Source organism: Empidonax traillii, unplaced genomic scaffold, assembly GCF_003031625.1.
Source record: "Empidonax traillii isolate 1590-97213 ecotype Southwest subspecies unplaced genomic scaffold, ASM303162v1 scaffold145:size929809, whole genome shotgun sequence".
NCBI lineage: Eukaryota > Metazoa > Chordata > Aves > Passeriformes > Tyrannidae > Empidonax > Empidonax traillii.
Genome location: NW_020955338.1, coordinates 20,487 through 30,412, shown reverse-complemented (window position 1 = coordinate 30,412; position 9,926 = coordinate 20,487). Strand labels below are relative to the sequence as shown.

Sequence of the window (9,926 nt, the reverse complement as noted above, 5' to 3'; positions counted from 1 at the left end):
GCGTGCAGGGTTGGGTCTGCGGCTTCCAGTGCATCTTATCACCTGCCGTTTCGCCCCTCACCTGTCGCTGCAGGACTTTACAAGTGTGGCTATACCCCTTGAGCCTGCGCAGTGGATTTTTTAGGTGAGGCTCAGCTTGCGCAGAACTGGTCCCACCCTTTACTCCTGAGGTTCATCTGCCAGGGCCTAGCAAGCTTGGACGGTGACAGTGAGGTCCTCAGGACGTAGGTTTAATTCGAGTATCCTTCTCCTGGATGGGTGGCCTTACAGGGCTAAGCGAGCTCCATCTGCCCGGCTTTGAAATTAGAGTTGTCCTTCTCCTAGGATGACCGCCAGAAGGCTAGTGAGCTCGTCCTGCCCGTGAACACATTTGACCCTTCAGTTTTGACCTGTCTGGCATGGGAGACCCTACCGGAGGCATATGCCACCACCAGCACAGCTCGCAACCTCAAAAGGGCATACTGAAATAGTTTGGACAAGCCCTTTTCTCCCTACCTTTCCTTCACAGCTTCCTACAGTTTAACCCAGGGACATTTCCTGTTGGAAACCAGAGTGTCTACGAGGATATGGAAAATGCGTTCAGGATGTGGAAGGAGGCTGAGAACAGCGAGACCACCTTTGAGGAATGGAAAAACCAGCTTGAGGAAGTGGACAATGAACTTCAGTGTGCTTAAAAGACTGTTTGCAGTGGTTCAGCCAAATATAAAAACCTATTCCTAGGTTGTCTCCCCCATTTTCCCTTTCTCCCTCATGGACTGAGAAGCCTGACAGGCTTGGATACAGCTTCCCATTGGTCGGCATACCCTGAGGTACTGACCAATCAGTTTATCCCAAGTTTTCTCCTCCCAAGTTACCACCTTGTAATGTTTATGTATTAACTGTTACCCTATGATTGTGAGCGGATTTGCATGCTCTGCCCTGGTTATTCCCCTTTTCCAGTATATTCCGCCCCAGGGGGTATAAACCCCCTCCATTTTGTTTAATAAGGTGGATCAGCTTTTGGCTGTGCAGGTGTTCAAATTGTGTGTGTGTGTGTGTGTGTGTGTGTGTGTCTCTTACTCGGGGCTCCTCACATAAGTGAACTTTACCTGCCAGCACTTGCAATTGCCATTGTCCTATCTGCAGGCGAGGCAAGAACCCCCGTCGCTGGTCTGTCTCCTGACCCCAGACAAGACTGCGGCAAATGGCGCTTCAACTGTGAGGCTCGTCTGCAGATTTCTTTTTTGACTTCTGCGGCAGCGCTCCAGCAGCATTCAGCTGCAGGGGTCTGTGATACCCTGCGGTCCGGCAGTCTCCCCGACAGAGACTGGACTTCGCGTCCCCCTCACTGAAGACGCAGGCGATCTCCAGGAGAGGTGAGCTGTCGGGGCATTCCCTCCCCCTCCTAACCCGTCTCCACAAATCCCCCAACTTCGTGTCTGCTACCAACTATGGGTGCTACCCTCTGCAAACCGGAGAAACCCATTTATAAGCGCATTCGAGCTGTAGTGGAACTTCAGGGTCATAACTATGACAAGGCTTCCCTGAAGGCTTTAGCCACCTGGATGAACTCGCATTACTTAGAAATCCCAGAGGAACTAACTCTCGAGCACTGGGATAAAATCGGCTCGCAGCTGTGGAAAGCGCATAAGAAAAGGGACAAATTGGCTGCTAAAGGGCTAATATCCTGGAGGCTTATCCTTATGCTCCTGAGAGGACGCCAAAATGAGGCTGCACATAATACCGCCTTAAAACCAGCCTTGCAGCAACCCCAAAATGGCGACGAGCACGTTTTTCAACCTGCGTCACCACCACCCACTGCTAACATGGAGGGACCTAACACCGGGGTGGGGAGACAAGATGGCGCTGGGAGATCGGGACACGGCATGCTGAGCGGCGAACAAAATGGCGTCGGGAAACATCTTCACTCGTGGGGACGTCAGGAGGGAGGACCCGAGGGTGGAGCTGCAGTCCAGAGACTGGGGGTGGACCCACCGAAATACACTCCCGGTAACATCACGTCATTGTTTCTCTCCACCTCCCATGACATCACCTTAGCCACTCCTCCCTTACATCATAACTCTGCCCCACACTTACCATCGTGCCATGATGCCACGAGCCATATTCAGGCCTTCCCTTCCGGCGCAGGCCACGCCCACCCAAGCCAACATGGTAGCCCCCATGCCGCAGGGCCTAAGGCCTACCCTCCTTTACCAGCATGCAACACCAGCACCAAGCCCTATTCCCCTCAACACTTGCAGCCATCAGAAGTGCCACACAGACCTATGCCTACGGCCGAGGCACAGGACCTGATTCCACCCATGGCCTTCCAACAATTTTCTTTCAAATCTCAACGCTTACAACAGACCGTCATGCATACACCTACAGCCCCAGAACACCATCTAGTTCCACAGCAGCAATCTGTACCCACACTTATATTGTCCAGCACCCAGACATCAAATACAAAGCCTTGTTCTAGTTCTTCTGATGATGACAGTGATGAGGTTACAACACCACCACCTCTCACTACTATAATTGAATCAGCTAAACCTAAGATCACAACACCTAAAAACAAAACCCACTCTAATAAAACATCAGCAGTACCACCTACCAAACATAAGGCATCTACACATCAACATACTGCAGCTAAAAGCATTAGTACCTCAGCATCTGACCTTTTTTCATCTATGAAAGATGCTGATGAAACCCACATATACACAACCACTACAACCACTGCAACTATCCAAGAGCCTTTTACACCTGGCCCCTGGATAGATGTTACACACCAAGTAATAGAAGCACATGAAAAAGCTTGGAAGTCCTTCCATGACCAAGCAGCCTTGGCAGGAGACATTGAAATGCTTCAGGCTTTTCCGGTCTTGAAAGAAGAAGGGAGACCTCCAGAATGGAGACCCTTCTCATACCCGGTTATGAAAGATATTAAAAAGGCAATTGCAGAATATGGCCTAAACTCCCCATACACTATAGGCCTCCTTGAGTCCTTTTTCCAAGCCTATGACCTAATACCTAACGATATTCGCTTAGTTGCCAGGGCTTGGCTACCCACCATCCAATATTCAGCATTTGAAACAGAATGGAAGGCTCTTATTAAGAGATATGTAAAAGAAGGAGGAGAAACACGGGGAGCAACACATGAGCAGGCCATAGACAGACTATATGGTGAGGGATCATACTCAAATAACACAAAGCAAGCAACCATTCACCCTACCATACTACATAAATCCAGTGAATTGGCATTTAAAGCCATAAAAAAGGTTGCTAAGATCACAACCTCCACACCATCACACACCTTAATTTTTTAAGGGCCAAAAGAGCCATTTTTAGACTTCGCAACACGATTAAAAGAAGCTGTAGTAAAACAAATTTTGGATGAAAATTCTCAGGCTGTTCTTTTTAAATCTTTAGTAATTGAAAAAGCAAATGAAGAATGCCAAAAACTTTTAAGGCCACTAAAAAATCCTACATTGCTAGAAATGGTCGAAGCTTGTCGCAATGTAGGATCCACAAAAGAAAAAATAAGACTTATGATGTGTGCTGTTAAGGGTCAATGTTTTGCTTGCGAACAATCAGGACATATTGAAAAAAAGTGCCCAGACAATAGACCACAGACACCTAAAACATTCCCTAAATTTAACTGTCAAAGGTGTGGTAAAGGGAAACACTGGACCTCAGAGTGCAGGTCTACTTCTGATATCAATGGTGACCCTCTCCCACCAAAATCTCCTAAACTGCCATATAAGAAAAAAGTTACATTTAATACACCACCAGCACAAAGGAAATTTGACACAAATCAGGGAAACTTGACACTGAGCGCCATGAGGGGTGCGGGGACATCAAATACCTCAATAGAATGCCAATGCCATCTGATGGGCAGAACACAATCAGAACCAAACCTCACCAACATACATTAAATGTCCCACAATGCATCGCACTCCACTCCTCTTCCCCTAATGTCACCTTCACGGTGGAAGAATCCACAATAACAACACACCCCTCAAAACCACTACAAAAAAGACCAATGGTACTTAGTCAATCCCTCTAATGAGGCATCGCAAAAGGGTGTCATTGCTCAAGTGGAACTTTTCACCGGCAACAACTTGGACAGAATCACCATCTTTGTACATGTTCCTTTTCCACCTGTGACAATAACGAACTCTGAACCTATAGGTACTTTAATTCCAGTGTCTCAGCTATCTCAACAGCTACAGGAAAACCCAGGAGAAACGGCGACAACTCTCCACGTGGGATGGACTCAAATAGTTTCTTCAAATCAACCCCTGATGACCGTCACAGCTGCATCACCAGCAGGACATACTACGATCACTGGACTTCTGGACACAGGAGCGGACATCACCATTATAGCCGCTAAGGATTGGCCAAAATCTTGGCCTGTTGAGGGCACCTCCCTCTGTGTTTCTGGGGTGGGGGGCTGTGGAGGACCCGAAAAGAGCTGAATTCCATCGTTGGAAGGAGACTTACGACAAATATTGAACAGACCTTGAAAAGAGGACTTTTATTCATTACTGGAAACATGGACTTTATTTACCTGAATGTTTATGAATGGTTTTAATGATACTTAACATATTTGATGTTTGTTATGGGAGTTATATTTATATATTATATTAGAAGGTTTCATTCCCCTCACAAAACCCTGTAATCCCATTGGTTAAAATCCTTCAGCTAGGATTGGATGGTTAGAGCTGCAGCATGGGTGGGCCTTGCTGAGGTGATTCATTACGTTATTGGTTGTTAGTATTGGCGCGTTCTCTGTACGATTCCCTATTGGTTGTACCCCCTGCCAATCCCTAAACTCCTCCCATGATCTAGTCCCTTCTCCCTCCTACCCTATACAAACCCCTGTTCGTCCCTCACTCGAGGATGCCATTTTAGCTCGCTAGCTGGCAATATCCCGTAGTGTTGCAGCCCTTCCTGTTCTACCCCAAGGTTTTGGCTGAGCACTAATAAATATCCCAGCTGAGCACTCCAACAGCAGTGGCATCCGTTTCCTTCACCCCCACCGGGCTGCGGCATATGGTGCCCAACGTGGGGCTCTGTAGAGGTTTCTCACATTGAGAAAACTCCAGAGTGCCCGGCTGGGATACCGAAGACCCTGGGTTGAGGTGTTCTTCCCGGCAGCCACCCCCAGCTGGACGGCGGACAAGAGGATTGTCACTTCCCTCCGCACCTTCCACCGCCGGCGGAAGAAGGTGAGCAGCTGGGGCAGTCCCTAACTCCTCCCCTGTATCCTAACCCCGTAACTAACGATGGGAGCCCGCTTATCTACATCCGAGCGTGAAAAATACCGTCATCTAAAAACACTACTCCTCCAGCATGGTCAAGCACCTGATAAAAAATCGTTAAAATCACTGGCGCGATGGCTGGACGCAAAAAAGGAAAAAGTCCCCCAAGTCCTTAACACCAATGACTGGGACGAAATTGGGTTCTATATATGGACTGACAAGAATAACAAGGTCTCCGGCGCGGAGTCAGCGTTAGAGGCATGGAGAGCAGTTCTGATGGTCTTAAAAGACCAAATGATGAAAAAGAATTCTGCTTCTCCACCCCCCTCACCACACCGCTACTCTCGGGACCCATATTCAACCCTAAAGAGACCATCAAAGAAGGACATATGTCCGCGGGACAGGCTTACTAACACCACTCAAAATGGCGGCGATCGTGAGGGAGGGAGGCTGGACTCTAACACCACACAAGATGGCGGTGGCCCTGAGGGAGGGAGGCGGAGCTTCGTCGCGGCGCGGGAACATCGAGCGCGCGAAACCACCGTCGCGAAGCCCCGCCCACATAACACCTACACCTCAGTCTCCGCCCCTAACCCGGCCTCCTCCAACTCGTCATCCATATCTGGAAGTCACGAGGGCTTACCCCAAGATGGCGATACCGCCACTTCCGGTCACAACATCCGGCAACATGGCGGCGCCCATGGCCGGCACGTTTGCCAGCAGGCCTGTACACCCAGCCTCATTTCCCACAATGAGGTTTGGAAGGAGTGTAGGGCCCAGGCCTTGCAGGCAGGGGACACTGAATTCCTAAAGGCCTTTCCGATATTTTGTGACGAAAGTTCAGAACCTAAATGGACACCTATTTCATATCCAATTTTAAAGGACATTAAAAAAGCTATTGTTGATTACGGGTTAGGCGCACCCTTTACCATCGGGTTATTTGATTCTTTATTTCAGGCCTACACCCTAATACCTTATGATATTCGCATGATTGCTAAGGGTTTATTGTCCACAGTCCAAAATTCCGTTTTTGAAAATGAATGGAAAGCACTGATTAACACATATGTTACCGAAAAGCTTTCCCATAAAAGGTCTCCTCCTGACCACTACAAGCAGATGCTTTATGGCGAAGGTCCTTTTACCACCAAGGACAGCCAGGTGACCATTCATAAGCAATATTTGGATGCTTCCAAAGACCTAGCACTGCAAGCCATAAAGAAAGTTGCAGATGCCTATGCATCTGCTCCTTCATTTACCCTCATAAGGCAAGGACAGGATGAGCCTTTTGTGGACTTCATAACAAGATTAAAAGAGGCCATAGTAAAACAAGTAGACCAAAAAGAATTGCAAGAAATATTGTTTAAAAAGCTTGTTATTGAAAATGCGAACCAAGAATGTCAGCACGCTTTAAAATACCTGAAGGATCCAACCTTACTAGAGATGATTGAAGCTTGTAAATATATCAATTCCAACACCCATAAGGCGAAATTAATGGCTGCTGCACTTTCCGGACCTAATACTTGTTTTCACTGTGGCCAAAAGGGGCATGTTAAAAAGCATTGTCCTCAACTTGCAAATCAATCTACACCTAATACTCCAACCTTTCCAAAGACTGTGTGCAAAAGGTGCGGCAAGGGTCATCACTGGACCAAAGACTGCCGATCAGTGACTGATATTCATGGAAATCCCTTGACCCCTAAGTCACCTATTTTGCGTCGAAAAGTCTCTTTCAGGTCCTGCGACAACATTCCGGGAAACTTCCATCCGAGCGCCCTGGGGGGCGCGCAGACATCAAGTTCCCCACTGGATACCCGGACCACTCGCAGCCGTTTTTCCCTCAGCTAAACACCTCTCAGGATTCTTTTACTGATGATAAAAGCTTGTGTTGTATTTCTTTGTTTCCTATTTCGCCTGTTACTATACTTACTGATCAAGATGTATTATTACGTGTTACACCTTCCTGTTCTGTTTCACCTGATGAAGTTTATTTGTTAGTGTCTAATCCTATCTGTTTACCTTTAGGTTTGTTTATTATACCTATGCTTTTGCAACAGCTTCATACTGACCACATTTGCATCCCAATTTCAGTTTCAACCCCTCCAGTTAAGATTTTCCAAAAGGACGCAATAGCCACATTAATACCATTGACCTATTTTATTACTCTTCATAACACCTTCCAAAATCAAAATTCAGTTTACTGGTCTCGACCGATTACCACCTGCCACCCGATAATATCCTGCACCCTAACACACACAGACCAAGTACAGCCCCTATCTATCAGTGTCTTGGGCCTGATAGATACTGGCGCTGATGTCACAATTTTAGCAAAAAAAGATTGGCCATCTACCTGGGAGACTTCTCAAACAATAATTAACGTCAATGGAGTGGGGGGCTCACAAACGCCTTTAAAGAGTACAAAATTAATCCAAATCCGAGGTCCAGAAGGGCAATTAGCTTCAGTTTTTCCCTTTATTTTAGATATCCCTTTGTCTTTATGGGGCCGAGACTGTCTAATGCAATGGGGTATTTCTCGGCAAACAAATTTGTAACTGGGGCCACTGGAGTCTTGCAGCTCCCACCTTTGACCTGGAAAACATCGGATCCGGTTTGGGTGGATCAGTGGCCCTTACCTGTAGAGAAGCTGCAAGCGTTGCAAGATTTAGTACAGGATCAATTGGCTAAAAAACATATCGAACCTTCCACCAGTCCTTGGAATACCCCAGTCTTTGTCATTAGAAAATCTTCAGGATCTTGGAGGCCACTCCAAGACCTGAGGAAAATCAATGAGGTCCTCGAGCCCATGGGTTCACTTCAGCCAGGTATGCCTTCACCAGCTATGCTGCCTGCTGAGTGGCCCATTGTCATTTTAGATATTAAAGATTGCTTTTTCCATATTTATTTGAACCCAGTTGATGTACCTAAGTTTGCTTTTTCAGTCCCTTCTGTTAATTGCAGCCAGCCACACAAACGCTACCAATGGCGAGTCCTGCCACAGGGTATGAAAAATTCTCCAACCCTGTGTCAGCTTTTTGTCTCTCATGTTTTATCCCCCATTAGGTCTCAGTTTCCAAATTCTATTATATTGCACTATATGGATGACATTTTAATTTGTGCCAAATCAGATTCGGAAATACAAACTACTCTTTCGGCCACCATCTCTGTACTCAATTCCAATGGCTTACAGATTTCGCCTGACAAAATTCAAAACTCATCCCCTTGGAAATATTTAGGTTTAAAAATCACAGATTCAGCAATTACCCCCCAATCTATCACAATTAAATCAGACGTTAAAACCCTCAATGATTTGCAGAAGCTCCTAGGCGCAATAAATTGGATTAGACCCGTCCTAGGTATTACCACGCAAGACCTAGATCCATTGTTTAATTTGCTTAAAGGTGACCCCTCCTTGACTTCTCCCAGGTCCCTTAGTCAAGAAGCACGACAAGCACTGCGCTTAATCGAAGACAAAATACAGACTCGACAAACTAACAGAATCATACCTGACGTTCCTGTTTCTTTAGTTATCGCCCAAAATGCTAACCAGCCTATAGCTATCTTAGGTCAATTTTATTCCAATGATACTCAGTTCTGCTTATGGGAATGGTTATTTTTGCCCCATCAGTTCTCAAAAACCCTAACTACCTTACCAGAGATGTTTTCCAAATTGTGTTTCAAAGGTCGTCTACGTTCTGTTGAACTTTGTGGTAAAGAACCAGATTTCATTTATTTCCCTTTACCCTCTTCTCTATTTGAACAATTAATTGTCAACTCCTCTGACTTTCAAATAGCTAACGCTGATTATCAAGGAGCCTACAAGTTCCATCTTCCTGCATGTCCTTTCCTACAAAGGTTACTACCAATTCCTATCCAGCTAAAACTTTTGCTCTCTCATGTTCCTCTCCAGCACGCCAAAACAATATTCACTGACGGTTCTGGAAAGACTGGTAATGCAGTTGCAGTGTGGCAAGAAGGTGATTCCTGGAGACATAACATCCACAAAGCTCCAGGGTCACCTCAGTTGGTTGAATTATCAGCTGTAGTTAAAGTTTTTTCTCTTTTTCCTAATGAGCCAATCAATATCATTTCAGATTCCCCATATGTTGTCGGTATTGTTTCACGCATTGAGAATTCCTATCTTAAGTTTGTATCCAGTAAGTTGCTTTATAAGTTACTCCACTCTCTCCTTTTTTATATTACTAACAGACAACACCCTTACTTTATTGCACATATTAGATCACATACCACTCTCCCTGGACCAGTGGCGGAAGGAAATCAGCGCGCTGACCAGTTGGCAGGTATGTCAGTCATCCCAAATTTGTTACAACAGGCGCGCCTTTCACATCAATTTTTTCACCAGAATGCCAAAGCATTACATAAACAATTCGGTTTATCCATTTCTCAGGCAAAAGAAATTCTAAAAGGTTGTCCTGATTGCCAAGCAGTAGCTCCAGTTAAATCAGAAGGTGTAAATCCACGAGGTCTTGGGCCTCTAGAAATTTGGCAATCTGATGTAACACACTTTAATGAATTCGGCAAGTTAAAATACATTCATGTATCAATTGACACCTTTTCTAAATTTATCGTAGCTACTGCTCATTCCGGTGAAAAAACTCGAGGTGTGAGAAAACATTTCTTAGCAGCCTTTGCACGTATGGGAGTCCCCCACACCATCAAAACAGACAATGG

The 9,926-nt window shown here is 45.9% G+C and overlaps 1 long non-coding RNA gene across 1 annotated transcript in view; it reads right to left on the bottom strand.

The window, feature by feature from the left end:
* LOC114057773 overlaps window positions 1-4,295 on the bottom strand; it is a 22,620-nt gene extending 18,325 nt beyond the window's left edge. The window contains exons 1-2 of the long non-coding RNA XR_003571299.1: window positions 4,286-4,295; window positions 3,801-3,806 (exon numbers count right to left, since the gene is read on the bottom strand). This is a non-coding gene — a long non-coding RNA (uncharacterized LOC114057773). The remainder of the gene's footprint in view (window positions 1-3,800; window positions 3,807-4,285) is intronic.
* Window positions 4,296-9,926: the final 5,631 nt, after the last annotated feature.